This window comes from Accipiter gentilis, chromosome 15, assembly GCF_929443795.1.
Source record: "Accipiter gentilis chromosome 15, bAccGen1.1, whole genome shotgun sequence".
Lineage (NCBI taxonomy): Eukaryota > Metazoa > Chordata > Aves > Accipitriformes > Accipitridae > Astur > Astur gentilis.
In genome coordinates this window covers 15,885,959-15,904,338 of record NC_064894.1, presented here as the reverse complement: position 1 = coordinate 15,904,338, position 18,380 = coordinate 15,885,959, and the positions used below count along the sequence as shown (strand labels likewise).

Sequence of the window (18,380 nt, the reverse complement as noted above, 5' to 3'; positions counted from 1 at the left end):
TTCAGACTCTTCATTCTATTTCTTTCTCTTTCAGCAAGGTTGCAATCAAATACAACAGTTATGGAGATTTAAATACTTGTCTGAGGTTCAATACGAAAGAAGGAAATCATATTTTACCACTTTCAAGCAGTTTTGCTTTGATGTACTAGTTCAGTTTTCAACATCCACAGTGCCCTTCAATAAGCATATTTTTGTCTACTGATGCCTTTGAGAAGTAGTCCTCCAGTTTGAAGCCCAAACTGCCTTTTTTTTTTTTTTTATAAGATATTAAGAGGCAGCTATTGATCTGCCATTACTTCAAATGTGCAAGACTGAAATATGTGGAAAGAGCTGTGGAGGAGTGCATAATAGGAATAGTGAGGCCCATATGCAAGATCTCTCTTTAACTAGGTTCTTTGTTATTGTCTAGTAGTTTGACTGCAGCTGTCAATAGCTTATACATCCAAAGACAACTGTTTTTCAGGCAGTCTTTTGAAAAAAAGATGAAGCACGAAACTAAGTTTAGTTGATTTATTATTTATTATTTCAGTTCAACTGAATGTATTTACTGGAATAAATTGGAGACTTCAAAAATACTTTGACATTTTCTCCATTAGCTAATACACAGCATTTGTTGTGTTGTTTTTAAAGATGAAATACGGAGAAATTTGAGATTGGTGAAAAAGTTGCCTATTTCATAACTCAGCTTTATTTTGAAGCTTTCCAGAACTGGGGGTTATGTGATCCTCTTGAAACACAGAGAGGCGGGTATAGAAGTTCATTACAGACTTCTCAGGTCATCACAGACAAAGTACAGGACAGTATTGGTACCTTTTCTTACAAAAAGGTCTGCTGAAATATTTGAATTACCAACACGCTCAAATACTAATTGGTGTGTGAGAGATTATTAGAGCCTTGTTTTTAACAGTTCTTCATTTCAGCTTCTGTATTTATACATTTGGTTACTGTTACCTGCCTATTTATCCCATCTATGGAGAACCTTAATTCCTTAACGCTTATAAAACACTTTGATCTGCAGGCTGTATGGAACAGGAAAATGTTACTGGTTCTTTCTCCCACTTTGACAGACTCACTGAAAATAGTCCTCTGTTGCCATACAAGTAAAACAACACTAAAACCACTTACTTGGTTCAGAAGATTTGGATGACTTTGTGCCAGCCAGATGTTAAACTATTATTGGCTTAACCAGACTGATTGGGCCTGGTCTGCCTGCAAACTTGGAAAGGGATGAAATGGTTCAATGCTATCCTCTCTCCTGTTTTTAAAATCCAAGCAGACATAAGATAGTAGGCCATTCATAAATGTAATTTTTCTGTACATTGCACTCTAATAATTTTATAACTGTATGACAGGGAATTTACAGGTAGGAAGGAAGCTAGATCACTGATTAAAAGAGAGAAGCGGCTCCCTTTAGGCTGTTGGGAAATAATAACTTCATGTGCCACTTTTCTGTAAACCCCAGATGATGGCTCACAGGAGCATTCTTTATTGCTGATTAAGTAGCATTATGAAAATACTGACTTGGTTACGTTAACTAAATGCCTCAGTATTTAAAGCTTAAAATGTCAAATAGTTTTAGCAGTCCCCTTTAACATATCTTGTTGGATTGCTAGAATTGCATTCCAGGTTTCCAAGTTGCTTTTATTTGAGGATACTGTAAAAATGGCAATCTTTCATTTGCAGAGTGAGGTGTAGCCAAAAGCTGCTCTTTAATTATAGCTATTCATGCTGCTATGTTTAAGGGTCTGTCAGCATTTCCACTATAAACCTTTATTTTCAAGGGTTTGGAACATAGCAGTGAAAACTTGCTCTGGGCTAAAACTTGGCATACAAGGTTTTGAAAGTGCGCTTGTTTTCTTCCTTTCTTTTTTCTTAAAAGGCATCTGAAAAGAGACCCCCACCTTCACCGCTTTTACACTACTGTGTTTTAAAATAACCCTTTCCAGGTTTTTCTTGTATTTTTCTTGTCTGCTAGAAAAGTACTGGTAGCTTTTGATTGTTGTGTTTACCTATGCTTAGGCTGTTTTTCAGTAAGCTTTTTTTAAACCAAGTTGGTTTTTTTTTAAATTGTTATCATTATGATTATTTTGGTGTCCATATATTTAAGTAGAACTGTGCTTGGCAGGAGAACTCATTTTTATTAGTTTTTGATAATGTGGTGAGTGGATAATTGGAAACAAGATGCTACTTGCTGGCACTTCCAAGTATTTGATCGTCATAGTGAGATTCAGTATGAAGTGTAAGATTGTATTTTAATACAGTCTGCTTTTTAAAAACATATGTAAAATAAACAGTAAACAATGAAGAAACTCCCCAAAATAAAAATACAAAGCACTTCCTTCCTATGTTTACTTTGAGCATTCAGCTTCTAGCTCAGACATAAGTTCTTCCTTTTATTTTTTGTTTCTGTTTTCAAGTTTTAGAATAATGATTTTTTGTTTTTCTTTAATGAAAGGTAAATGCGGGATGCTTGCCCATGTGTGTTTTCATTTGCTCCAAATCTCTAGTACTACCCGTCATCTGAGTGCCTTGTGACACAAAAAGGAACTGTAGGTTAATAAAAATACAGGCATTTAATGGATTTGACAGAACTTGCTGTAAAAATGGACTCGGACTCAGAAATCTGCTGAGTGCCTGGAAACAGTAGGTTCCGGCATTGCAATATGTTATTCTTAAAACAAGTGCTTGAAACCTGTTAAAATGTCTCTTATTGTAATCAAGTATTACTCTGACATGAGCTTTCTCTCGTTACCATCATCCTGGCATTTGGGTTTTGTAGTGTATTACCACTGAGTTACAGGATTATAAAATGAAAGTACATGCCCAGGTGTAAAATCACTGCTGTACTCCTAGTTTCAGGGAGACTTGCTACTGAGTCCCATAGGAGAAATAAGAATTACCACAAACTTAATAACATAATAAATGGTAATTTTGTTTTGAAAACAATTCTTGTGTACTTATGCCCATTTGTACTGTTCTGCCAGTGTTGAAGGACATGAAAAGTTACTGAAAATTTCAGTGTGTAAATTTCATAAGCTCTACAGGAATACTAATCAGGTAAACCTGTCTCTAATTAAAAGTTACATTAATAATTGAGCCACGGATAACAGCAGAACTGGATGTTTCTATCTGTTAGAATGTGTCTAGCCTTGAGGTTGTGAGAGAAATCACGATAGGAATGGATTATCCAGCATATCTTTGCTATGGAAATGTATAGTCATTTGTAATTTTTTTTTGCGTTACTTGCCATCAAAACAGCCTGTGGGAAGCTTTCTGAGACCAACAGAAGCCTCTCTCCCCCTCTGTTACCATGTAAGTCAGCAGATAAGCTCAGGAGGAGAATAGAAAGGTCCTTCCCCCTCCCTCCTTCTTTTCTTCCCCCTCAGGGGTTTTAGTGTTAGTCTTTGTAAAATGCATTTTCTGATGTTGAACTTCTGAAAACTGTATCCAGAAGAGTTTGGAAGAGCATGAGTCCTCTTACCCATCCCATCCTGTGAGTATATTTAGAGCTACCAGCTGTGATGTACTGATAAGCACAGAGGGCAACTAGTTGACTAAACCACTGAACTGAGAGTCAGAAGATGTTAGTTTGGCTCTAAGATCTCCCAGGCTTAATGAATGACCCTTAGAAAGACATTAGAAGTTGCTATGAACTTTGTTTACTTGTGTGGAAAAAGGAAATAAGTCTTTCTTTTTTGACTTCACAACATAGATATTATGCTTGGGCAGCAAGCATGCCTTGCTGCGTTAACTTCACCTATGGTTTAAAGTATTCTTAGGGTTTTTTAAAGTTCAGTTATTCCGTTAATAAAACTGAGGTTTGAATGAATGTAAAGAAAATCTAGTTTCTAAATGTTTTACGACACGGTAAGCAAGCACTGCTTTAGAATATAGCAGCATTTTGAGAGGTTTGCTGTGTCTAAATCCTTAAAAGTAATGTTACCATCTTTTGTGGGGATACTGGATGTGCTCTTAGCTACAATTGTTGCCTTAAGGTATGGCTCTGGTAATTAAAACTTAATTTCTTTTCTCTTCCTCCTACTTTGTGGGATTTGAGTTGGGTTTTTTTCCAGGAATTTTTTTTTGGTATAAATGTTTTACACCTTTGTCCCTTGTATTCTGATCTTCAAAGATGACTAGCTAAAACTGACGTGTTTTGATTGTGTGTCCTCTGCTCTGAAAATATTACTATACAAAGGAATGAAATGAGCTACAGTGTGCACTGGAGCTGTGTACCTAATACTTTGGTTATAGAAAGTTTCTGTGTATGTCTGGCATTGGTTCAGGTTTGCAAGGGTATTCACTTCCACTTTTCACCGTCCATTTTCTTGAAGCAGTAGGTGGCCATGGGAAAGCTGAATAATCGCTTAAAATCAATTTCATATTGGTGTTTAAGATGTAATAGAGAGCATCTCCCTTAGAAGGAGAGCAACAAAGCTGGTGATGGGGCTAGAAAGCATGTCCTGTGAGGAGCAGCCGAGGACTCTGGGCTTGTCTAGTTTGGAGAAAAGGAGGCTGAGGGGTGACCTCATTGCTCTCTACACCTTCCTGAGGAGGGGACGTGGAGAGGGAGGTGCTGAGCTCTTCTCCCTGGTACCCAGTGATAGAATGTGTGGGAATGGTTCAAAGCTGCACCAGGGGAGGTTTAGACTGGACATTAGGAAGCATTTCTTTACCAAGAGGGTGGTCAACTACTGGAACAGGCTTCCTAAAGAGGTAGTCAATGCCACAAGCCTGTCTAAGAGGCATTTGGACAACACTCTTAATAATTTGCTTTAGCTTTTGGTCAGCCCTGAACTGGTCAGGCAGTTGGACTAGATGATCCCTTCCAACTGAAAAATTCTATTTTAGAATCACTTTAAGAACAAACTGAAACAACAAAAGCTGTCAAAGGACGTTCTGATTGTTGATGCCCAAGCAAAGCCAGTCTTGGTAGACAACTGAAGCTAAAGAAACTGGAGTCTAGTACTCAGACATCAATCATGAAGATACACAGCTTTGTCCCCTGTGCTACAGATGGAAATACTTTTCTGTGTTTCATCCATTGTATCCATTTTATCTACCAAAAATTAATGCACATAAGCTTTCTGTGGCCTACCTGACAGCAGTACAAGACTTACTGTTGTGAAACAGTAAATCCACCAAAAAAAGAGAGTAAAATCGTACCCAGGTGTACTGAGAACCTGCTGCTTGGGACCCTGCAGTTGTTCAGAGAAATATGTGCTCCCTGAAGGACATAAAGCACAGATTTGTTTTCTGATGGAAGTAGCTCACTTTTGAAACTATTTTCCCCAAATTAACTTTCCTCTCAGTTTTCCTTCTTTTATTCTTCACACGAGGTGTGAGAATGGCTTTTCATATGGAGTATTTTTTTGTTGTGGATGTTAGACAAAGAAATACTTTCGCCAATAAAACCATTATATGCAAGTAGCCTTCTAATCTCTTAATTTTGATTGTTTCTTCGTTACCTTACAAGATATATATTTCTTCTCTCTTTAGGATATCTCTTGTCAGATTTAAGGCTTATTTAAAATGAACAGAAAGCTGAAGCAATTTTCTTTATTCCATTTCAGTCTCCTAAGGCCTATTTCCCCCTGGTGAGCTCATAGCAACAGGGGGGTTTAAGGGAATTCAGCTTTCTGCAAATTAATGTCTCACATCATGAAAATTCAGGACTTTTTTTTTTTTTTTCCCTATATCTTGAAAAAGTAATACAGTGAGTGCGAGTATTATTTCTTGCCAGCGGGTGGAAGATGAATGATTTTGTCACAGTTTTACTGCTTGATGAGCAGTGTCCTGAGGGTCAGGCTTAAGTCTGTGTCACTATGCTGCTCATTACTCTTGAGCTAAATAAGGGCTGATTGGATCTAAATTGCCTAGCACACGGGCCGCAGATGAGCTCAGTGAGTAGGGGATGACCTGCTATTCAGGCTGGGAGTAACCCCGGTGTGCAAATGCTGCATTAGAACACCGTGGGAGAATGAGAGGCTACCGACCGCTGCCAGCAAAAGAAATCGAAATGTAAAAACTCTTTGATGCTGCAATGTTAGAATTTGAAATGTAGGAAGTGACAGGTTGATGGTACTTATCAGCTTTGGCTGGATTAGAGAACAGTGTCATCTTGCTTATATAATGACAGAAGAATGAAGCTAGCTCCCAAGTACTTTGCGGTGCAGAGCTGCTGCTGTCAGAGTCAATGCTGCCTCCTATTGGCAGTCTGTGCAGAAGGATGGAGAAAGCGGATGGATAGACGTTTTGGGATGAGGTTCTCGGGCTCTCTCGTGTACCAGAGTGCACTCTGCGCCTCTGCCCATCTGTTCCCATAAGTTTCTGGTCTCTTCTCTTAGCAGGGAATTGCAAACCTGATTGACAAAATAGCAAGTGTACATTTTTGGGACAAGAGCAAGCCACCGTTGTCTTCAGGAACGGTTAGACGCGCAATCTACATGCACTGAACTATACATGTGTGTCTCTGCTTCACACGGATTATTTGCCTTTGTACTCTTTTCTCCATTGCTAGCCCCTGTGAAAGGGGGTCATCTCTGGAGAGGAGAATTAATTTGTGCCTGCATGTTTTAAAGAGGAGAATAAAAAATCTGAACGAACTCAAAGGAGAGTTCTGTTATGCTAACTGAACACATGAATATACTTATCTTAATGGTGGAGAATGAAAAGCAAGCAAAGGACCTGCCGGGCGCTGAACACAACACAGATTGTAGTGGTTTGTGCAGTTCTGAAAAATTCAGTTCAGTCATTCAGTAGAACAAGCTTCTGGGTTTTGTTCCCCCCACCTCCATCACTGGTGGTTTGGAAACTAATAGCTACAATGATGATAAATAGCCACTTGCTTAATTTTTTCCAAATTTGTTTCGGATTCTGTTACTGACTGCTGTAACCTGCCAGCCTCAGCTTCTCTTACTACTAACTTACGGGACTACCTCATCAGCAAGAGCAATTTGGTGCTTTCAGTGACTAAATGAAGGAAGGGATGACTCTAAATACATTCTGTGTTTTCTGTTTACTGTTTTTCTGTCCTCTGGGTACATACTATTTGATTCTTCATCCCCTGGGATGCTTTTACTGATGATGAAATTTCTTCTGGGACATAAAGCAACTTCCAGTTTACTTGTTTCTGGGTATTCATAACAAAAAAGATAAAGAAAAGAAAACAGCAGCCTTACAAGTACAAACATTTCTGTGAAATGGTGTAAATCTGTGGGAATGAGAGAGAATATTTTCATAAAGAATGTAATTAGTGTGAGGCTTCAGTGTTACTTGTATTATCTTGGTATTATCAGTGTTTAATGGTATCACTTCTGATCACTGAAAATGAGGAACTGTTTAGCACAACTAGTTGTAGTAGATGAAAATGAGTTACAGAGTTTGTCTGAGTGTGTGTGTGGACAAAAGATTACAGGGTATTTCTCTGTGTTCAAGTGGAAAGCAGAACCAGAATTTAAAATTACTTTGGTATTTTGGAAAAAAAAAAAGAGATCATCGGCAAGAGGAAATAGCGAAGGGCAAGTACTGAAATTAGGAAGAAGAAATACTGATACAACATATGGAATGCTTGGCGTGACAGCCATACTGTGAAAGTATGGGGAAATAGTATGCACCATGAGGTGAGAGAAACAAAGGGGATCTCCATACCTGGGGTTGGTTAAAGTGAGGTAGCTACCATAGCTGTTGCCCCATCTGTCTGTCCTGCCCTTGCTTGTAGACTTTGCTGCCCACACAGCACAGGTGGCTGCAAGGTCCAGTAGTGTCCCTGCAGTAGCACAGTTTCTGCCTGGTGTAGGGAGGAAAACTAAAATTGTTTGTCAATGGTAGTTCAAATGGATTCCGTTGTATCTTAAAAAGGGAGTGGGGCGTGGGTGTGATACTTGTTTTCACCTCTATTTACATGGATATTTATTTACATGAATTTGTAAGACCATAGTGGCTGTAAGAAAATTTGAAATTTGATTGAAATCTGTCTATTGGCTAACTTTTAACAGTGACTTTCTCTCACACACACACAACCTGTACAATATTAGGAAGCAGGACTTAATCTGACTCTGCTTAAGAAAAAATAAATAAATTTAAATATCATTGTGGCGTGTGTTAAAACTTGTGCAGGTGAGAGGAGCTGTGTATTCTGTCTTTAGCTGTAGTTCTGTATGCAGTTCTGGACATGTCAGTTTACAAAACATCTATGAATGAACAGAAAATTGGAGAGAGTCATAGAAGAGAATTATGAGAGTAGGAAGTTTGTAGGAGTTTGAAGGAACCAATTTTAGCTAGGAAATATTGAGGGAAGACATGCTGAAAGTTATCCAGTATGTAAAAGTATGTTGCAAAGAAGACAAGTTGTTGTTGTTCTCCATGCCGGTGAAGAAAGAATTGGCTTAATTTGGGGCAGAAGTTCAGTGTGGCTATTTAGAGTAGGCTGCAAATGTGAACACTCTGGCAGGCTGCAAGAGAGAGTTGTGGAATCAAATCTAATTTTTTTTTTTACTTTTTAGACAATACATTAGACAAAACATTTGCCAGCGGGTAGTATTTGTAAGCTTACCAGACTGCTGAGATGAACTCCCTAAATGACTCTCAAGATGGTACCCAGCCCTTCACTTATGTTTCTGTGATTTGATATTAAGGAGCGCTCAATGCAGCTAGTGATTAATTAGTAAGGATGCTTTCTAAACAGTATTCTGTGCTTTTCCTTACAAAACAAAAACTCAGTGAAATTGGAAGGTAAAGAGATTGTGCCTGAAACCATAGTCTGCCATAAAATTTAACTTTGGAAATCTGTCATTCATTTTGATTTGTAGTATCTGCACTCTTTTTAATTTCCCCTTTCGGGGGGGGGGGGGGGGGAGTTGAACTTGTTTAGTGCTTCTATGTCCTACTAGTTGTCAGAATTTCTGGAGTGGGAGTGCGAGGGTGGCTCGTACTGTGTGCGCAGCACAGCGGCTCTGCTGAAGAGGGTGCTGGGTTTTTGGTGGTTTTGTGTTCATGTTGAAATCTGTCTAGAAAACTACTTTGAAAATGCTTTTTTAGGCATTTTCTAAAGAAAGCTAATTGATACAGGGCATGTACCAGTGTGTTGTCATGTTTTATTTGGCTTGGAGCAAGTCCAAGTGCCATTAATTGCCAATGCCTAAATGCTCCAGCTTTCTTTCCAGTGGTATTAAACCAAGGACAGTGTGAAATGAGCCTGAAATAGTAGGCCACTCTATCCTCCTTACAACCAAAATGGGAGGAGTAGAGCATACCTGCAACGCGTGCATCATCTCGTGTTGTTGTGGGGGTCCCTTCCTGACATTGTTACTGCGAGAAGCAAGTAGAGAAAGGTAAAAGCAGTTTGTGGTTTACTTAGTTCTCTGGTAAGCTGGACATACTGTCTATTCTCTCTTCTTTTTCACAACCAGAAGGCCCTGTTTATCTCTAATGGGGTTAATTAAAGCCTTAGGGCAATGCTGAGACCCTGCCAATGGCTGGAAGGTACAGACATCATCAAGGCTACAGCCCCTCGCTGTAGGGAACAGAGAGGTAACCCTGGGCTTGTCGCAGGCTCTGATAATACAGCTGTGCTAATTCTTTCTGAAAACACGAGTGAACTTTTTTTTTTTTGGTCAAATAGTTCTGTTCACTTATTAATTTCTGGCTGTTATCAAAGAGGGGTATGAAGTCTCTGGTTTAATGTGCGTGTTTGCAAATCCGTGTTAAGGAACAGAAACCTTCTGGTTCGCTCTATGGTGACGCAGGGACTCCACGGCAGCCATTATGCACGCAGCAGGAGCGCTCGCTGCAGCGGGGATGTGTGTCCTCTTTTATTGAGGGGCAGGAGAGGGGAGGAACAGGCACGTACATATGTGCTTGCCAGGACAACGGGGTTTTCTTTTACTGCTTTTTTGCAGTCTTGTTTCCCTTACAAAAAGTCAACCGTGAGAATAAAAGCAAATATTTTCATTGTCATTCTTTGTTTTCCTGGACGGGAACATATTGGTTCGCTATTGGCGATGTGCATTTGAAAATACTTCAGTAAGTGTTCCAGGTATCTGCCTAAAATATTTTAAAGCTGCTAAAGACTTGCTCCCAGGGAATTGGTCCAATTCACACCACACCTGTATATTCAGGGGTATTCTACAAGGGCTTGTTTTGGGGAGGAAATCTGCTGCGTGTGTACTTGTTCAGTGTGTTATGTTTACGTGGAGTTTTGTATTGGGTGCAAGGATGACATCAGAAAGTAAAGCACTGTGATCATCTCTTAAATAATAATTAACTGTAGCACAACCATGATTATCCAAATGTCGTAAGGAGAGTGAATATATTCAGGCAACCAAGGGATGTTACAATGTTAATTATTAGGCACTGGGGAGATGTGACCCTATTTAGGGTAACAGGGAGCTATGGTTAATTGATGTTAGGATTATTCTGGGACCCTAGGCTTTGCAAGAAGATGTGTGCATGTGCTTAGAAAAAAGAAACCCCAAATGTATAAAAATGTAAGCCTAAAAGTGAATCTTGAGGTTATGCTTGTATTACGTTGCTGTACTGAATTACTGCTATGATTATAAGTGTTGAGAAATCATTTATATTGTCTGCAAATCATCCCCATTTTACATCACAGTGAAAATTCAATACATCTTGATTCTGAGTATTTTGTAAAGGTATCTATTTTCCTAAGACATCAAAAATGACTAGTTTTTTCCAAGTCAAACTCAAAAATTGAAGGTGTTTTTTCCTGCAGCCAAGAATTTTTTTGTTGTTTTCTTTCTCAAAAGAAAACCTTTGATATGTGTACAGTCTGAGCATTATGACAGAAAATACAGTTGATGCAGTCCCCCTTGAGCTTCATTGTCTTCTCCAAGTTTAGAACGTGAGGACATAAACCAGAATTTTATTTCATTAGGGTTCATTATGAAAGGGTTTCCACTGCACTGCTGTGATACTGAACCTCTGGAATTTCTAATAACTCAACCTGCTCTCTGGAAGATTTGAAGATTAAGTATAGCACTGCTACTGTCTTACTGAAAGTTTTTCTCTTGCTCTTTTCCTTCTCCCTGCCCCCGCCCCGAAACAGAGTAATTTCTGAAAACTCTTCAGCAGTCCTATCTCCATGTAAATTAATACTGTAAATTGTGCTGCTAGTGAGGGTGGAGGGAGTAGTAAGAGTGGGTGGGGGGAGAGAAGAATTAAAATCATTCCAATAAATGGTTTAATTTATGCCTCAGCAGTTAAGCATGCTCCTGGTTAACAGAAATACCCTTCAGCTACACAGGATTTGGGAGGGTTGGAGGGCACTCATTTGCACATAAATAGCCATTAACTGATAAATTCCCAGAGGTCTCCTGTTGCATGCTAGTGGTTCTGACCTACTTAGCTAGCTTAAATTTGTTTTACAGAATTATTATAATTCCATCCTTGGTACTTAAACTTTGTGATTAATGCATGCCTCACAATACAATTAAAGTATAATTACACAGTTTTACAGTTTGCTATCATGGTGTTATTATTATTACAAAGAGCTGGATTTTGCAAATATTAGAAGAATTAGGGTTCTGATACCCATCACTTTGCTGTTATTAAGTGATTATGTTAAATGGGACCCCTTTATGTCTGAAGAATGAAGTGGAGAGAGGGGAATCATTAACTAACACATCAGATGGTTTCTAAGTGATTGAGGAAGAGATGTGTGGCGGGGTTTTTTACACATCTGTAGATGATAGGTGCAAATACCTTTTGTTCATCTTTGCCAGCTGCCTATGACATGCTCTAGCACATCTGTGCTTTAGTGCTTAAAAAAAGTTTCATACTAAACATCTCATCTCTGTAATCTGTTAAAAATCATTTGCATGTGTTAAACATCTGATTTTATTATACTTCATTGAAGCTTTTTTACTACAGGGACCGGGGTTTTTTTGCACTCTTATTGAAAACATTAATGGCCAGATACAGAAGTCCAATAGATCTGTGTAGTGTGGGTTAGGATGTGCATGCAAAGGTGATACAGATCTTTCTCTTGTGCTCTGTAAACTCGGAGCAGTTCTCTGAGGGATCCTGTCTTTTCAGTTTGTGTGCATGAATGTATTGTATATTTATACTGGCTGCAAATAACAGTAAGTTATAAACACTTCTATTTTTACCTTAATTGTAAGGGTTACCTGGCCTCCCCTATTTTTCTGGCCAAACTTAGTTCTGTGGCTACTGTTCATTCTTCAGAGAGTGATGCAAGAATCACTAACGTTACTTGTACATGACCCAAAAATCCCTGCTGTACTGCATAATTCTTCTTACATCCTTTTTTGCCAGTGCAACTACACCAGAAAACTTTAGATCTTTACATCAACAATTAATACAATTAGCAAATCAAAGGACTGAAAAATATTTTTTAATAGTGTTTCCTTATTGTAATGTAAGTTACAAATCTAATTTTACTTTCTTTATCTGTGAATATGTGTTATATTGCAGACTTCAGTTATGGGAAATGGAGCAGTTGACGTGTTTTCTGAATTATGCTTTCTGTTCTTCTAAAGCTCTTAAGGTTATACTATAATTTTTTTATCTATAATTGCACAGTGAAAACTCCATATGGTGTACGGAAATCAAATGTTGCACCCTCAAGTCTTATTTGATCCAGTGTCTTGGATTTCATTTTTGCTTAGTTTAAAAAGACCTGTTGCTTTTGTGCTTTTCTGGGTTTTTTTTAAGTTGTGCTATTCGTTTCTTTAACAATGAAAAATATTTCGTCTTTTTAATTCCAGAGAACACAAAGAGTAAAAGGCAAATAGAAATCTCTTTCTTAGAATGACTCCTCTCACATCTGTAATTTTTGTCTGTATTCATGCTACTACAATGATTTAATCTCTGCTTTCGCTATTATCATTTGCTGTCATTGAGCTCAGAAAACATTGGTCATTATTACTGATGCATGAAAGCATGTGAGCAGGTAGCCAGTAATTATGCTTGGAAGAATTTACTGTATTTCAGGGCTTCCTACTTGAATATTCGTGAATTGGTTTTATTTCCAGTCTTTAAAAAAAATACTGCACTGAAGTGATTTAAATCATTTTCATGTGGCACAGCAAAAATGCAAAGGCCCATTACCAGAAAGAAATGGTCAGCAATAAGAGCTGTTTTGCAAAGTTGGCTTGCAACAACTACCATGCTATGTGGGGAAAACAGTTATCCTGTAATAATAAGACTAATGAATTCAGAAATCCATTGATTGAACTGGCTCTGGGTAGATTATGTGCAGGCTTGCTTCAAGGAGAGGAATTTATGAAATGTTTGCCGCATCCAGCAAGCACTGCTGCTATAATACAGCTGCCTCCTCAGTGCTTTGCTTTGATCCTGTGGAATGAAAGGACAGGAGGATCAGCTCAGGTCTAAATGAGATTACAGCTGGTTCGGCAGCTTATCTGGTCTAATGCCAACTAGTGTGGCTTTGCACGTCCTAAGGGGTTTACAACAGAAACTGTTTATTGAGTATCATCGGTTTACTCAACACAAGCAGGCTAATCCTTCCCAGCCTCAGCATGTTGTAGGATTGTGCGTGAGCCAAACCAAAAGCTGGTGTAGCCAGGGCCTCCAGAGCCCTTTGTCTCGCTTCATATTGATTTTTTTACCTGTGTTAAAGACAGTAAAAAATAAAACCAATAACCAGCCCTATTGTGAGCAAAAGGTTAATCTGACCTAAAAATCTTACAAAAGCATCTTTTAACCCTAGAAGGGATGGCAGCCTTTCTCTGACTTTTCACTCAAGGGATTTTCTAGTTTAAGGTTTTGAAGAGCAAAATAGGAAAAACAGCTTAAACATTTAACTCTGTGTGCCTTGCAAGGTCTCTGAATTCTTTCAGCAGCTGCATAGAAAACTTTAAGCGGTTATTTCTGACGTGATTAACAATGTGCCATCTATCTGTGGTAGGTGATGCTGTGTAGCAAGGACATGACATGCTGAATGTAGGCAGAGTAGTAGGAGCTGGTAGGTGTCCCAGGGCTCATGCTGGTTTTTCACTGTAGTGGTTTTTATGTAAAAACATCAGAAAATGCCTTTATCACCTCCTTTCTCAGAAGAAAAAAAAAAATAAATAAAAAAAATTATAAACTAGGCAAGTGCATCTTAAGGAATTCTAAAAAGTGCCAAACAGGCCTATAGAAGCAGAATGTTTTAAAAAATTATGTCCTGCAAGTTTTTAAAAAACATCCCTTTCTGTTTTGATATGAAATACAATGGAATATTAGATATAATAATATTTTACTGAGCATGTTTCCTGTCAGAAGTAAGTCTTTTTTGGAAGACATTGCGTGTGTGTCAGATTATTATAAATCAAATATTTTTTATAGTATAAAGAATAGATTAAACTCTAGGAAGCCTTGCAGAGTAGTAGCAATACATTTGCACTGAAAAGAAACACAGTAAGTTATTGTATCTGCATTGTTGGAGTTATGTAGGAATTTATTAGATACCTGCATTTGTATACTGTGCATATTATTGGGAGTAATAGAATCAGTTCTGCTGTGATGCAGGGAAGAGAATTTGGTGACATACTTATCTGTCTTCGACTGCATGTGGCAGACAAGCTAGGAACTGTTCTGAAGACTGTGGAATACTATCTAAAAGAAAGGACAGCAGTAACTTGAGGAATTATGAACGGCTATTTTCTGTTTATTTCACCTAATTGGAATGAATGTACATTTTAAGCTATATATAAGCAAAGAGGTTACCATGGATACCATGGAGGCATTATGAGTGTTGTGTGGGGAAACTGCTAAAAATTATATTTAAGATAAATGCAAACTTTACTAATACTTAAGCCTAATGGACAAGATGTGTACAAGTTTAAAATGTAGTATTTATCCAATCACTTGTATTTTATCAAATCTGGTCTTAAAGCAATAGGTTGCTCTCGTGTAGTATTACACTTCTAGCACATTTGGAGATAAAAGCTGTTTTTGGTGATTGCTTAAAGTCTTTGTTCAATCATCTGAACAGTGCAAATCAAAGCATTTTGTCAGACTGTGAGAAGTTTTGCTTGGATAATGCTTCCCACACACGCAGGTCACCAACTAAATTATGTTTTACAGCATAGCTGGTGCTGAAAGTTAAATGGATGCCCAGTGGTAGAACTCGTAAAACATTTTCCTGTTAACACGACCAGGCAGAATTGACATTGTTGATGGTAGCTTTGATCTAATAAACTATCAGTTCTAACAGTGATTTTTACTGTGTTTCAGAAGGGATGATGATAAAAGTTTAGCAAGCCTACCGTTCTTCCTGGATGACAGAAAATTAGCTCTACTGTCTCTATTACCAAATGTTGGGAACAATTTTAGTAGGGGATGTTTTGTACCCAAAGTAATCTCCTTCACTAAAAAAGATGTATTACACAAACAGCATCCTTTAACACAACAGATACTCCATAAAGAACAGAATTGATTTTTCAGGAAGGAAATAAAATACTTTGTTTTGGAATTTGGAAACAAGTTAGTTCATTATCTTGAATACAAGTTTGCCTGCCTTCCAAAATTTGTTTTTCTCTCTTGGAGAGAAAGATTTTCCTAAACCACTTACAGTATATGACTCCCAGCAGGTTGCTAGAGAGTATCCATATGCATATAGTTTTTTATTTTCTGCAAAGGCAGCTAGAGGAGCTGGAGCAAGGGAGTTTCATTTTAAGAAAGAAAAACTTTATTTGAACTACAGTTCCTGTCTGTTACAGTCTTGTTTTAAATTAAGAGAAACGCAGACAACTTGAAATATTTTCTTAGGCTTCCTACCTGAAAAATAAGAATGGCATGACAATAATAAAGCGTTACACATGTAGTGGTAGGACAGGTGAGTTACTGGAAATTATATTCAGAATGTTTGAAGAGATAACTGTGGGAGTAGTACTTCTAGTTTGTTTGTTTTCAGTATTGGGAATTTATATTCTGATACTGTTCCTTTACCTCCCCTCAGGACTTTGTGTAGTTATCCTCAGAGTCCCTTTCACATCTCCTGATCAGATCAGGAAATTTCAACTGAGATGACACCAACTCAACATTTGAATTTCTGCAGCTGCAACAGCTATTTTACCGGTTTCTCTCTGTCTTCTTCATACTTGAGTCTGGGTGAGAACATGCTCAATGAGAGAAACTGCATTTCTAAAGCTGTGCTAGTGTTGTGGTTTAACCCCAGCCAGCAACTAAGCACCACGCAGCCGCTCGCTTACTCCCCCCCCACACCCAGTGGGATGGGGGAGAAAATTGGGAAAAGAAGTAAAACTCCTGGATTGAGATAAGAACGGTTTAATAGAACAGAAAAGAAGAAACTAATAATGATAATGATAACACTTATAAAATGACAACAGTAGTAATAAAAGGATTGGAATGTACAAATGATGCGCAGGGCAATTGCTCACCACCCGCCGACTGACACCCAGCTAGTCCCCAAGCGGCGATCCCCCCAACCCCACTCCCCCAGTTTATATACTGGGCATGACGTTCCATGGTATGGAATACACCGTTGGCCAGTTTGGGTCAGCTGCCCTGTTGGGCTGTGTCCTGTGCCAACTTCTTGTGCCCTCCAGCTTTCTCACTGGCTGGACATGAGAAGCTGAAAAATCCTTGACTTTAGTCTAAACACTACTGAGCAACAACTGAAAACATCAGTGTGTTATCAGCATTCTTCTCATACTGAACTCGAAACACAGCACTGTACCAGCTACTAGGAAGACAGCTAACTCTATCCCAGCTGAAACCAGGAGAGCTAGGTAAAGGAAAACATTTGAGAGATGTGGTGAAGTTGATCTCAGTGAATTTGTTTCAAGTAATTTGCCAAACTTTGGGTTTTTTCATAGTGTGGCTAAGAAGAATTTTAATGATCTTTACCTGACCATAAATTGACCATCACATCTCTCAAATTGTAAGCTTTTCCAAAGGGATCTGCGTGGTTTTGATCTGTTTGAATAAAACACCATGAGCTTAAACAGAGATCCACTTTAGTACAGTATGTGGCTGTCTGTTCCCCAGTGTAGGGCATCCATCAGCACTGGGAGTCCATCCCAGCGCTGGAAGTCTGTTAACTACTGGGCTCTGAATTGTATTTTTTTAAGGTATCTTTACTGTGTGAAAAATTACTTTTTAAAAAAAGTGTAAACAATAGCTTACAGAAGATATGAACCTGTCCCCTCATTATAATTCTCTGTCAGCTGGTGTTATCCTGATCTCAGAGTCCCATGGAAGAGATAAGTTAGGATTTTGGAAATGACTGTACTTTAAAAATAGGCTTCAGTAACTGGCCTTTCAAAACCAGTTGGTTGGCATTCCAGTCACACTGCATATTTATCATTTCTCCTGTAGTTTTTTTGCGAACAAAAGACAGTAAGGAATTGGTAAAAAAGGCTTAGCTTGTAAAAAATTCAGAAAATTTGTTGTGGAGTCTGGGCTATTGTATAGCTATAGACAGCTACACTTCATTGCCCTCCTGGTGCTCTAGAAGAATGTGTTTCAAGTAAATTATGTTGTGTAAGTAAGCAGCATATTGGGTTCCCAATACAAGAAAAACATTGAAATACTGATTTAAGTCCAGCAGAAGACCACCAACAGGATTAGGGGTCTCCAGCAAAGGCCCTATCAGGGGAGACAGAGAAAACTGAGTTTGTTCATCCTTAGGAAAAGAAGGCTTGGATGGGAGGTGGCAGGGGGAAGGTATTTTATTGTTTTGTACAATAATCTAATAGGGGGGGTTATAGATAAGATGGAATCAGACCCTTCACAGAGGTGTATAGTAGTAGGAAGCAATGGACTGGAGATTGTGATGAAGGAAGTTTTAATTAGATACAAGGATAAAATTTTCCCAGGGTAGTCAAACACTGGAACAAGTTTCTAAGTCAGGTTGTAAAATTTCCCTCTTTAGGGTTATTCAAGACTGGCATTGCTTTGAGCAGTTGGACTAGATGACCTCTAGAGGTCCCTTCCAGTTTAGATTTTCCTATGACTGTAGCTCTTAATAAAAAAAACCACAAAACAAACCAAACAATCCCCCCCGAAAAATCCTATTTAACACGCAGTTTCTAGAAGATTACAAATTTTAGAAGTTTTGCTTTAACAGAAGAGTTCTCTGGAAGGAACCCGTTTGCAATCTCCAGTTTGTCTATATATTAGTAGCATGACTGAAATAAGCAGCAGTCATTTTTTTTCACTTCAGCATTTCTACTTTATTTCAGTTTCCCAGATAAACTGGCATTCTGATTCTCACTATAAATTACATTCATGTATGATTCATTTTACAATGATGTGGAAGCTTTCTATATACCTTCATCAGGGATTTGAGCCAGCAATGTACCCTTGCTGCAAAGCAGGCTGATGGTCTCCTGTGCTGCAGTAGGCAGACCATTGCCAGCAGGTGAAAGGGA

At 38.4% G+C, this 18,380-nt stretch overlaps 1 protein-coding gene across 2 annotated transcripts in view; it reads left to right on the top strand.

Annotated features, from left to right (window-relative positions):
• The window catches only part of MMS22L (MMS22 like, DNA repair protein), a 98,669-nt gene that overhangs the window by 37,161 nt on the left and 43,128 nt on the right, over positions 1 to 18,380 (top strand). The window lies entirely within an intron of this gene.